Below are 8,560 nucleotides of genomic sequence, written 5' to 3' on the forward strand. Positions count from 1 at the left end.
TGGTGAAGGACAAGTGGAGGCTTGGTGCCGATAGACCAAGTGTACTGATCAGAGTATTGTTTATCAATACTGGTCGGAGAATTTTCGTTGTGAGCACACTTTTGTGTTGTTTCCACTATGCAGGGTGTTACGCTTAGTTATGATTCGTTGCTGATTACGTTGGATTCAAATTAGACATAGACTTTATTCTTATCAAAGAATTTTTAGAGATTCTTATTCACCCTCTCTGATCTCTGTTCCGGTCCTTTAGAAATCCCCGGTTCTAGCGACACTTTCCGTCTCGAAACAACGAAGAAGTATCGCAAAAACAATGGAGCGGCCAATGCAAACACGGCATGCAGTACGTGCGATGCGTATGGCGTATCGAACCAGAGCCTGGAAATCAAGTTGTATGAGTCACACACCACACGGAGTCGAAGTAGGAGACGACTGACAAGGAAGATGCGCTATGATCGATCTCCGGCTTAAACCATCCATCCGATCGACCATGCATTAAGTTATTCTTTCCTTCACGGCGAAGGAAAATGCGAGCGGGTGGTGGCTCAGCCGGTCCGCCCGGGCGCTTTCCCTACGTACCTCCAACGCCGACGCGGTTCTTCCGACGACCGAAGTCTTCGTTCGCGTTACAGGTAGGTGAGATGGAGCCTGCAGTGTGGCTGTGGTGCTGGTGCTGGTGGAGGCGCGGTGTTGCCGACTCGCGACGGGATAGAGTTGTCAAGCCGCGTGGCTTCTTTTTCTCTGCGACTTCCGGGAAACTCTACAGCGAGACGGCGGAGCGGGGAATAATGCCATGTCACTGATAACGCGTTCGCCGCGCGGCAGCCTCGAAGGTTCTTAGCACCATATCCGCAGTGGTGCGAATGCCATGGAGCATCTGGCGAAAGTCGCAGCGCTGCGGTGTTTTGGCGAGGAACGGCTCGGCGTGAGATTTGAACAGGAGCGCGGCCACTGCAGGCGCAGCCAATGACCGCGTCTGAAATCCTAGACCCACAATTCGCAAAGGCATGTTCACTGTCTACGAGCTTTGTTTAGATATCGTATTTGATTTGTTGAGATTGTATATTTGAATTGTTGCGATTTAGAAAAACATATAAGAAAAAAATAAAACATGTACTAGTGGGTCTTATTTTGGTGTAAACTGTGTAGATTGGCTGAAACAGCAGACCATATTATGTTTCAGTGTCTGTGTGGCAAAATTTATTTGGTGCATAGTTAATTAGATATGGTTTTCACTGGGTAGAGCTGCAAAGAAACTCAAAACATTTTACAGAGATAGTGTTATGGCAAGAGGTAATGACAGATACAGCTACATAAATTATTTTTATAGACAGTTTGTAACTGGGTTTTACAAACGTTTAGCGCAACCGTCTGTGCTCGAAAACCTAGACTTCTTCATATAGTGGATTACTTGAGGAATTGCTTGTGGATTCACAGACGATTCCTTAAGTGAGCCGCTTGTGAAAATAGATTTTCAAGGGCGGATCCTTAAGTTAACCGCTTATGAAAATAGTTTTTACAGACGACGTACTTTAGCGTCCGCCTATAGATAGATAGATTTTCACAGACGGATCCACAAGCTAATATTGCTAAGAGTCTTTTCTCTTCTACTCACAATATTTTGTAATCATGACCGATGAAAATTTTCTTTCCTTTGGTCCCTCTCCCTGACAATCTCCCCTCATGTCAAGATACATGTACACCAATCAGTTTAGCATTTTTTATGTAATCTCCCCTCAACCATGTTGTCAAAATATTTTTTCATCTTACGGTATTTGTGAGTTTTAAGTAAGAACCATCGGTATCGCATGTACACTACCTTATATGAGTATAGAAAATACACAGATGCGATTTTATCTAAGTACACTCATATCCTTGCTTTCCTTTAACCTATCCCATTAGGGGGAAAAGGTTGTTGATCTCTCTCCTTTTAATCTCTTATTCTTGAACATATGGTTGATTTTTCACTCTTCGCTTTTGGCAGCAATTTCGAGTGATTTTGTTGAGGCAAAAGGTTGCTAGAGTGATTTCAAAATGATTTCCTCACACAAGCACATTTTAGTTGTTTTTCTTTAAAATTTTCGTCTCTATGTGATTTTTGTCAAATCCGTGAAATCGATGGTGAATTCTTGATCTCTTTGAGGAGATCTTTTGGATAAATATTCACCATGTGCATGAGAAGCTTTAACTAAAATTTCATTGGATTTGGACTACGTTTGGTTAGTTTTCTAGTTTAGATTTTAAGTTCTGAGCTGCTGTTTTTCAGTTCTGCTTTCAGTTCAGAACTTCCGGTTCCTATCCTGAACATCTGTGAACAGTGGTTCAGTAACCAGATCTTTTTTGGACTTTCCTATAGGTGAGTACACTGGTCGATTACTATTCATCTAATCGAAGTTACTGTCATCAGTACCGATCGAAATGACTGTTTATCTGGTCGAAGTACTGTTTATCAGTACTGATCAGAGTATTTACTGTTTATCAATACTGGTCGGAGAATTTTCGTTGTTTGTTGTGAGCACACTTTTGTGTTGTTTTCACTATGCAGAGTGTTACGCTTAGTTATGATTTATTGTTGATGTGCGTTAGGTTCAAATTAGACATAGACTTTATTCTTTATCAAAGAATTTTTAAAGATTCTTATTCACCCTCTCTGATCTCTGTTCCGATCCTTTAGAAATCCCCGGTTCTAGCGACACTTTCCATCTCGAAACAACGAAGAAGTATCGCAAAAACAATGGAGCGCCCAATGCAAACACGGCATGCAGTACGTGCGATGCGTATGGCGTATCGAACCAGAGCCTGGAAATCAAGTTGTATGAGTCACACACCACACGGAGTCGAAGTAGGAGACGACTGACAAGGAAGATGCGCTATGATCGATCTCCGGCTTAAACCATCCATCCGATCGACCATGCATTAAGTTATTCTTTCCTTCACGGCGAAGGAAAATGCGAGCGGGTGGTGGCTCAGCCGGTCCGCCCGGGCGCTTTCCCGACGTACCTCCAACGCCGACGCGGTTCTTCCGACGACTGAAGTCTTCGTTCGCGTTGCAGGTAGGTGAGATGGAGCCTGCAGTGTGGCTGTGGTGCTGGTGCTGGTGCTGGTGGAGGCGGGGTGTCGCCGACTCGCGACGGGATAGAGTTGTCGAGCCGCGTGGCTTCTTTTTCTCTGCGACTTCCGGGAAACTCTACAGCGCGCGAGACGGCGGAGCGGGGAATGACATGTCACTGATAACGCGTTCGCCGCGCGGCAGCCTCGAAGGTTCTCAGCACCATATCCGCAGTGGTGCGAATGCCATGGAGCATCTGGCGAAAGTTGCAGCGCTGCGGTGTTTTGGCGAGGAACGGCTCGGCGTGAGATTTGAACGGGAGCACGGCCACTGCACGTCTGAAATCCTAGTCCCACAATTCGCAAAGGCATGTTCACTGTCTACGAGCTTTGTTTAGATATCGTATTTGATTTGTTGAGATTGTATATTTGAATTGTTGCGTTTTAGAGAAACATATAAGAAAAAAATAAAACATGTACTAGTGGGTCTTATTTTGGTGTAACCTGTGTGGATTGGCTGAAACAGCAGACCATATTATGTTTCAGTGTCGTGTGGCGAAATTTGTTTGGTGCTTAGTTAATTAGATATGGTTTTCACTGGGTAGAGCTGCAAAGAAACTCGAAACATTTTACAGAGATGGTGTTATGGTAAAAGATAATGACAAACACGGCTACATAAGTTATTTTTATAGATGTTTTGTAACCGGCTTTTACAAACGTTTAGCGTAACCGTCTGTGTTCGAAGACCTAGGCTTCTTCACATAGTGGCTTACTTAAGGAACCGCTTGTGGATTCACAGACGATTCCTTAAGTGAGCCGCTTGCGAAAATAGATTTTCATAGATGAATCCTTAAGTTAACCGCTTATGAAAATAGTTTTTACAGACGGCGCACTTTAGCGTCCGTCTATAGATAGATAGATTTTCACAGGCAAATCCACAAGCTAACATTGCTAAGAGTCTTTTCTCTTCTACTCACAATATTTTGTAATCATGACCGATGAAAATTTTCTTTCCTTTGGTCCCTCTCCCTGACAATCTCCCCTCATGTCAAGATACAGGTACACCAATCAGTTTAGCATTTTTTATGTAATCTCCCGTCAACCATGTTGTCAAAATATTTTTTTATCTTACGGTATTTGTGAGTTTTGAGTAAGAACCATCGGTGTCGCATGTACACTACCTTATATGAGTATGGAAGATACACAGATGCGGTTTTATCTAAGTACACTACATATCCTTCTTCCCTTTAACCTATCCCATTAGGGGGGAAAAGGTTGGATAATCACTGATGCTAATAAAAATTATGGCTTTCAGCGTCAGGTACTGTCATCGGAACTCATCCCACACCTAGACCCTATCATTCCACAGTTTCGCTATATCTTCTATCAATGGTTCTAGAAACACATCTATATCGTCGCCAGGTGGTTTCGATCCTTGGATAAGAATGGACAACATAAGGTACTTCCGCTTTATACATAGTGTGGGGAACAGTGACATGAGTGAATTAGGACACTTAGAAATCTAAAATAAATTGGCTCCAAAAACTTTACAAGGCAAACCTATATCAATTTCTATCTAAATGTGCTCTAGGTTTATCTAGTATGTCTACTCTACTGTTCAAGAGGATTGCTACCTACTCTAGCAAGATAAATTACAAGTATGTAAATATGGAAACGTAAATAATGTAGAGAGATAAACTCAGCACAAGGAATTTTTATCTCGTAGTATCGATGGCCTGAATGTCACCCTTAGTCCACGTTTGAGCTCCACAAAGGATATGCTCCCGGTCGCCAAGTCTCTTTCGGTCATAGCTCTTGAGCTACCAAGTCACCAAGACAAGGTCTCAAGCACGATGATCCACCAAGCCACTAAGACAATGTCTCATCACTAGCCTCTTTTCCGGTCACTTGCTGTCATGATCACTTCAGAGCTTGAGCCACCGAGGCAAGGGTCTCCGCGTCCCCGTACACGTGTCTTACCTCCGCTCCACACTAAGTCAAAGGGTCGACAAGGTTGAGCCACTAAGTCCCAAGATATCGGTGAGTCACCAAGACTCCAAGATACCAACGTACCACTCGGTACAAGCTAGGATCACTCCTTGATCCCTTCTTCAAGCTGCATCACCTAGCTACAACTCACTCTAGGTCTATGAGCACTAAACACTCTCTAATCTTGTGCTTAATTACCTTGGATGAACATTTTAAGCACTTCAGTGGCTTGATGTCTTCTCAAGTGTATATGAGCTTCCTCTAGACTCTGTAGCATGCCATACCTTCAAATGACTGAATTGAAGGGTATATATAACCTCAAACCTGCTAACTACCTGTTTTCTAACGACTCAGAAAAGTTGTTAACACTGGATGACCTGGTAAGAATAGTAGTACTAACACCGGATCATCCGGTGAGTACAAACTCATAAACTAGCTATTGAAACTCCACTTGATACCTTTGTGAATACCATACACTCCGGTATACTTTCAAATCCATCATCGGACCTTCCTGTGAGTTATCTTGAGTCATTCGAGCCTTTGCAGCCTTTTTGTGTAAAATGCTCCCGTGCATTCATTCGGTATTCATTTTATTCACACCAGACCATTCGGTGAGTTAAACGTTCTCTTTTTTTCTTGGAAATGCTCCGGTGCAACTATCTCTGTGATCACCAGACTATCCGGTGAGTCGATCTTCATTCTTCAGCAATTGCAGTCCCCTCTGCAAGAAATACTCCGGTGTGCACGAACCAAGCATCTGACCATCCGATGGGTTGATCTTTTGTCTTCTGCACTTACATTCTTCTCTGTAAGAAATGCTCCGGTGTTACCCAGTGCAGATCACCGGACTATCTGGTGATGTCCTCAGCCTTCTTCCCCTTTGTTAGAAATACTTCAATGAGTTTAACACATAGAGCATCGGACCTTACAGTGAAGTCATCAGCCTTCACTTTGCCTTTAAACACAATTCTCAAGTGAGTTCAACCCCTCTGCACCGGACCTTCCGGTGGGACAAATCTTACTGGGACTTTTCCAATTCAACCAAATTTTATCCCAGCTACGATGGCTTCTTGATATATTGCATCTATGAGATCTACTAATATATATTCTTGACAAACATGTTAGTCCCAATGACTATATTATCATTAATCACCAAAATCACAATCATGGTCTAATATGACTATTTTCGCTACACACAGCCATAGAGGAAGGTTGTAGATGGTCGGGACCACTGACCAAGTGCTATGTGAGGTGCTCATATCACCGAAAGGATTCATTCCATCGGTACTCAACGCGAACCTTACATTCCTTGGTTCTTTAGCAAAATCTGGATACATGGCATCGAACTTTCTCCATTGGCTAGCACTAGCGGGGTGTCAAAGCTTACTTCCATCCTGCTTGCGCTTATCAAAATGCCAACACATCAGTTCAGAATACCTATAGTTCGAGTACAAACACTGCAAGCAGGGGATCACTAGCAGGTACCACATCACCATGGCATGACTTCTTCTCTTCGCGTTGGTAAAAGCATCTTCGTCCTCACAATCATCATTCCTCTTGTATCAACTCGCATTGCACACTGGACATCTATCCAAGGCTTCGTACTCTTTATGGTAGAGGATACAGTGGTTCGAACACGTGTGTATTTTTTGCATATCTAATGACAACAGGCAGATAAGCTTCTTCACCTGATAAGTGGTGGTGGGCAAGGAGTTAGGCTTTGAAAGTATGTTACCAAGAGACTTAACAGATCCAAGAAATTCTTGTCGGATCATCCATTGTTGGCCTTTAACCTTAGAAGTTTAAACACCGAATGCAACATTGTAAACTCCTTATCATCACCCTTTGATTCCTCATACAAAGGTTTCTTCGATGCCTTCTATAATGCTTCGAAATTATCTAAACCTCTCATATCCCTTAAAACATTCGGTTCTGCATGGCGCAATATTTCTCCCAGATTGAAATCAGTATCACCATCTATCATAATGTCAGTGTTGCCTTTGACTCTCTCGTCATCACCATCCACTTGATCAGCAGCGATGTCGTCATTTGGCTCACTTGTACGTTGTTCGTCGTGATTGGACCAACATATGTAATCCTCGACAAAACCTCTCAAGATCAAGTGTGATTTGATTATGCTTGATTTGTTCCATAATTTCTAGTTCTTGCAGTCAGAACATAGACAATATATTTCCTTTGTTTTCTTAATCAAAGTGTCATTCTCGATGGTTTCAATAAAAGTAGAGAGTCCTTTAATGTATATTTCTCCATATCTTAGTGCATTGTACATCCATGTTTTGTCCATCTTTAACTTTAACCATAAAAGTAAATACATAAATTAATTAATTAATAAGAAAATCATAATTAAAAAGATTTTTTTTAAAAAAATAGAAAAATAGGCATGTTATGATTATAATATGTCTAGACAGTTGAACCTATATTGACACAAATTTATGATTCAAAACAATATGGATTTGTTACTCTCTCCCTCTATATCTAGATCTAGATAAAAAAAATCTACATTCGTGATAAAAGCACCTAGAGGCTAAAAAAATCAAATTGAAGCTATATTTTTAAATATAATGCTACAGTCATATGAATCTACACAATTGAATAGACATTACACAAAATTTAGCTCATTGAGAATCTAAATGGCTAGAACTATGAGCATCTTTAGAACATATTCAAACCCTAAATAAACCATAAATCTAAATCTAGACTTAAAAAGATGCTAGCTAGGGATGAAATACTCTTACTTTATATGTCTCTTGTAAGGAATTCAAAAACAAAATATTCTCCCTTTATTTTCAAATTTCACAGCCGCCTTTTGAGCTGTATTGTTCGAACAACACTGAACTCGGTCTAAATCGAGCTCCCTACGGACATACACTATTTATGAAGATATTACCACAAATGGTTTACATAACAAACCGTTTATAGAAACTAATTTCCAAAGATAGTTTTTTATGTAAACCACATGTGGTAATAGCTCCATTATCACAAATGATTCACATAAGGAACCGCTTAGGAAAATCTCTATTTTCATAAGCGGTTACTTATGTGAATCATCTGTAGAAAAATGCTTCATATCCATATGCGGCTTATATAAAATACCGTATATGGAAATAGATATTTTTCGAGACGATTCTTTATGTGATCCGTCTATGGTAATAGAGCAATTTCGATAGGTAATTTACAGGAGACCAAAAATCACACAGGACTCTAGCCTACTGCTAAAACGGTTTGTCATATATAAACCATCTATAAAAATAAAACTTAGGTGTCTTACAAAATAGTTTTTTATAATGAGATCAAACAAAAGTAAGTCTTCTTACTTAGGTGTATGGACACTGTGACTTTGTGACTGACAAGAGACGACTTGGGTTTCCAGAATAAAATTGTTTCTTCTCTTAATGCTGTTGTTTACAGATTACTAGCTATCCTTCATGCAGCGTTGGAAGATTCTATGTAAACAAAACATGGATCTCCTCTATATTGAGAAGATGGTGGAAAACATCAAGAAGCA

The 8,560-nt window shown here is 41.0% G+C and overlaps 1 long non-coding RNA gene across 1 annotated transcript; it reads left to right on the forward strand.

Moving 5' to 3' along the window:
* Positions 1 to 309: 309 nt before the first annotated feature.
* On the forward strand, positions 310 to 3,590 carry LOC133931412 (uncharacterized). The gene is made up of 2 exons (XR_009911893.1): positions 310 to 1,006; positions 3,055 to 3,590. It is a non-coding gene; the product is annotated as an uncharacterized LOC133931412 (long non-coding RNA).
* The last annotated feature ends 4,970 nt before the right edge of the window (positions 3,591 to 8,560 follow it).

The sequence above is a fragment of the Phragmites australis genome, chromosome 10, assembly GCF_958298935.1.
Source record: "Phragmites australis chromosome 10, lpPhrAust1.1, whole genome shotgun sequence".
NCBI classification, from domain to species: domain Eukaryota; kingdom Viridiplantae; phylum Streptophyta; class Magnoliopsida; order Poales; family Poaceae; genus Phragmites; species Phragmites australis.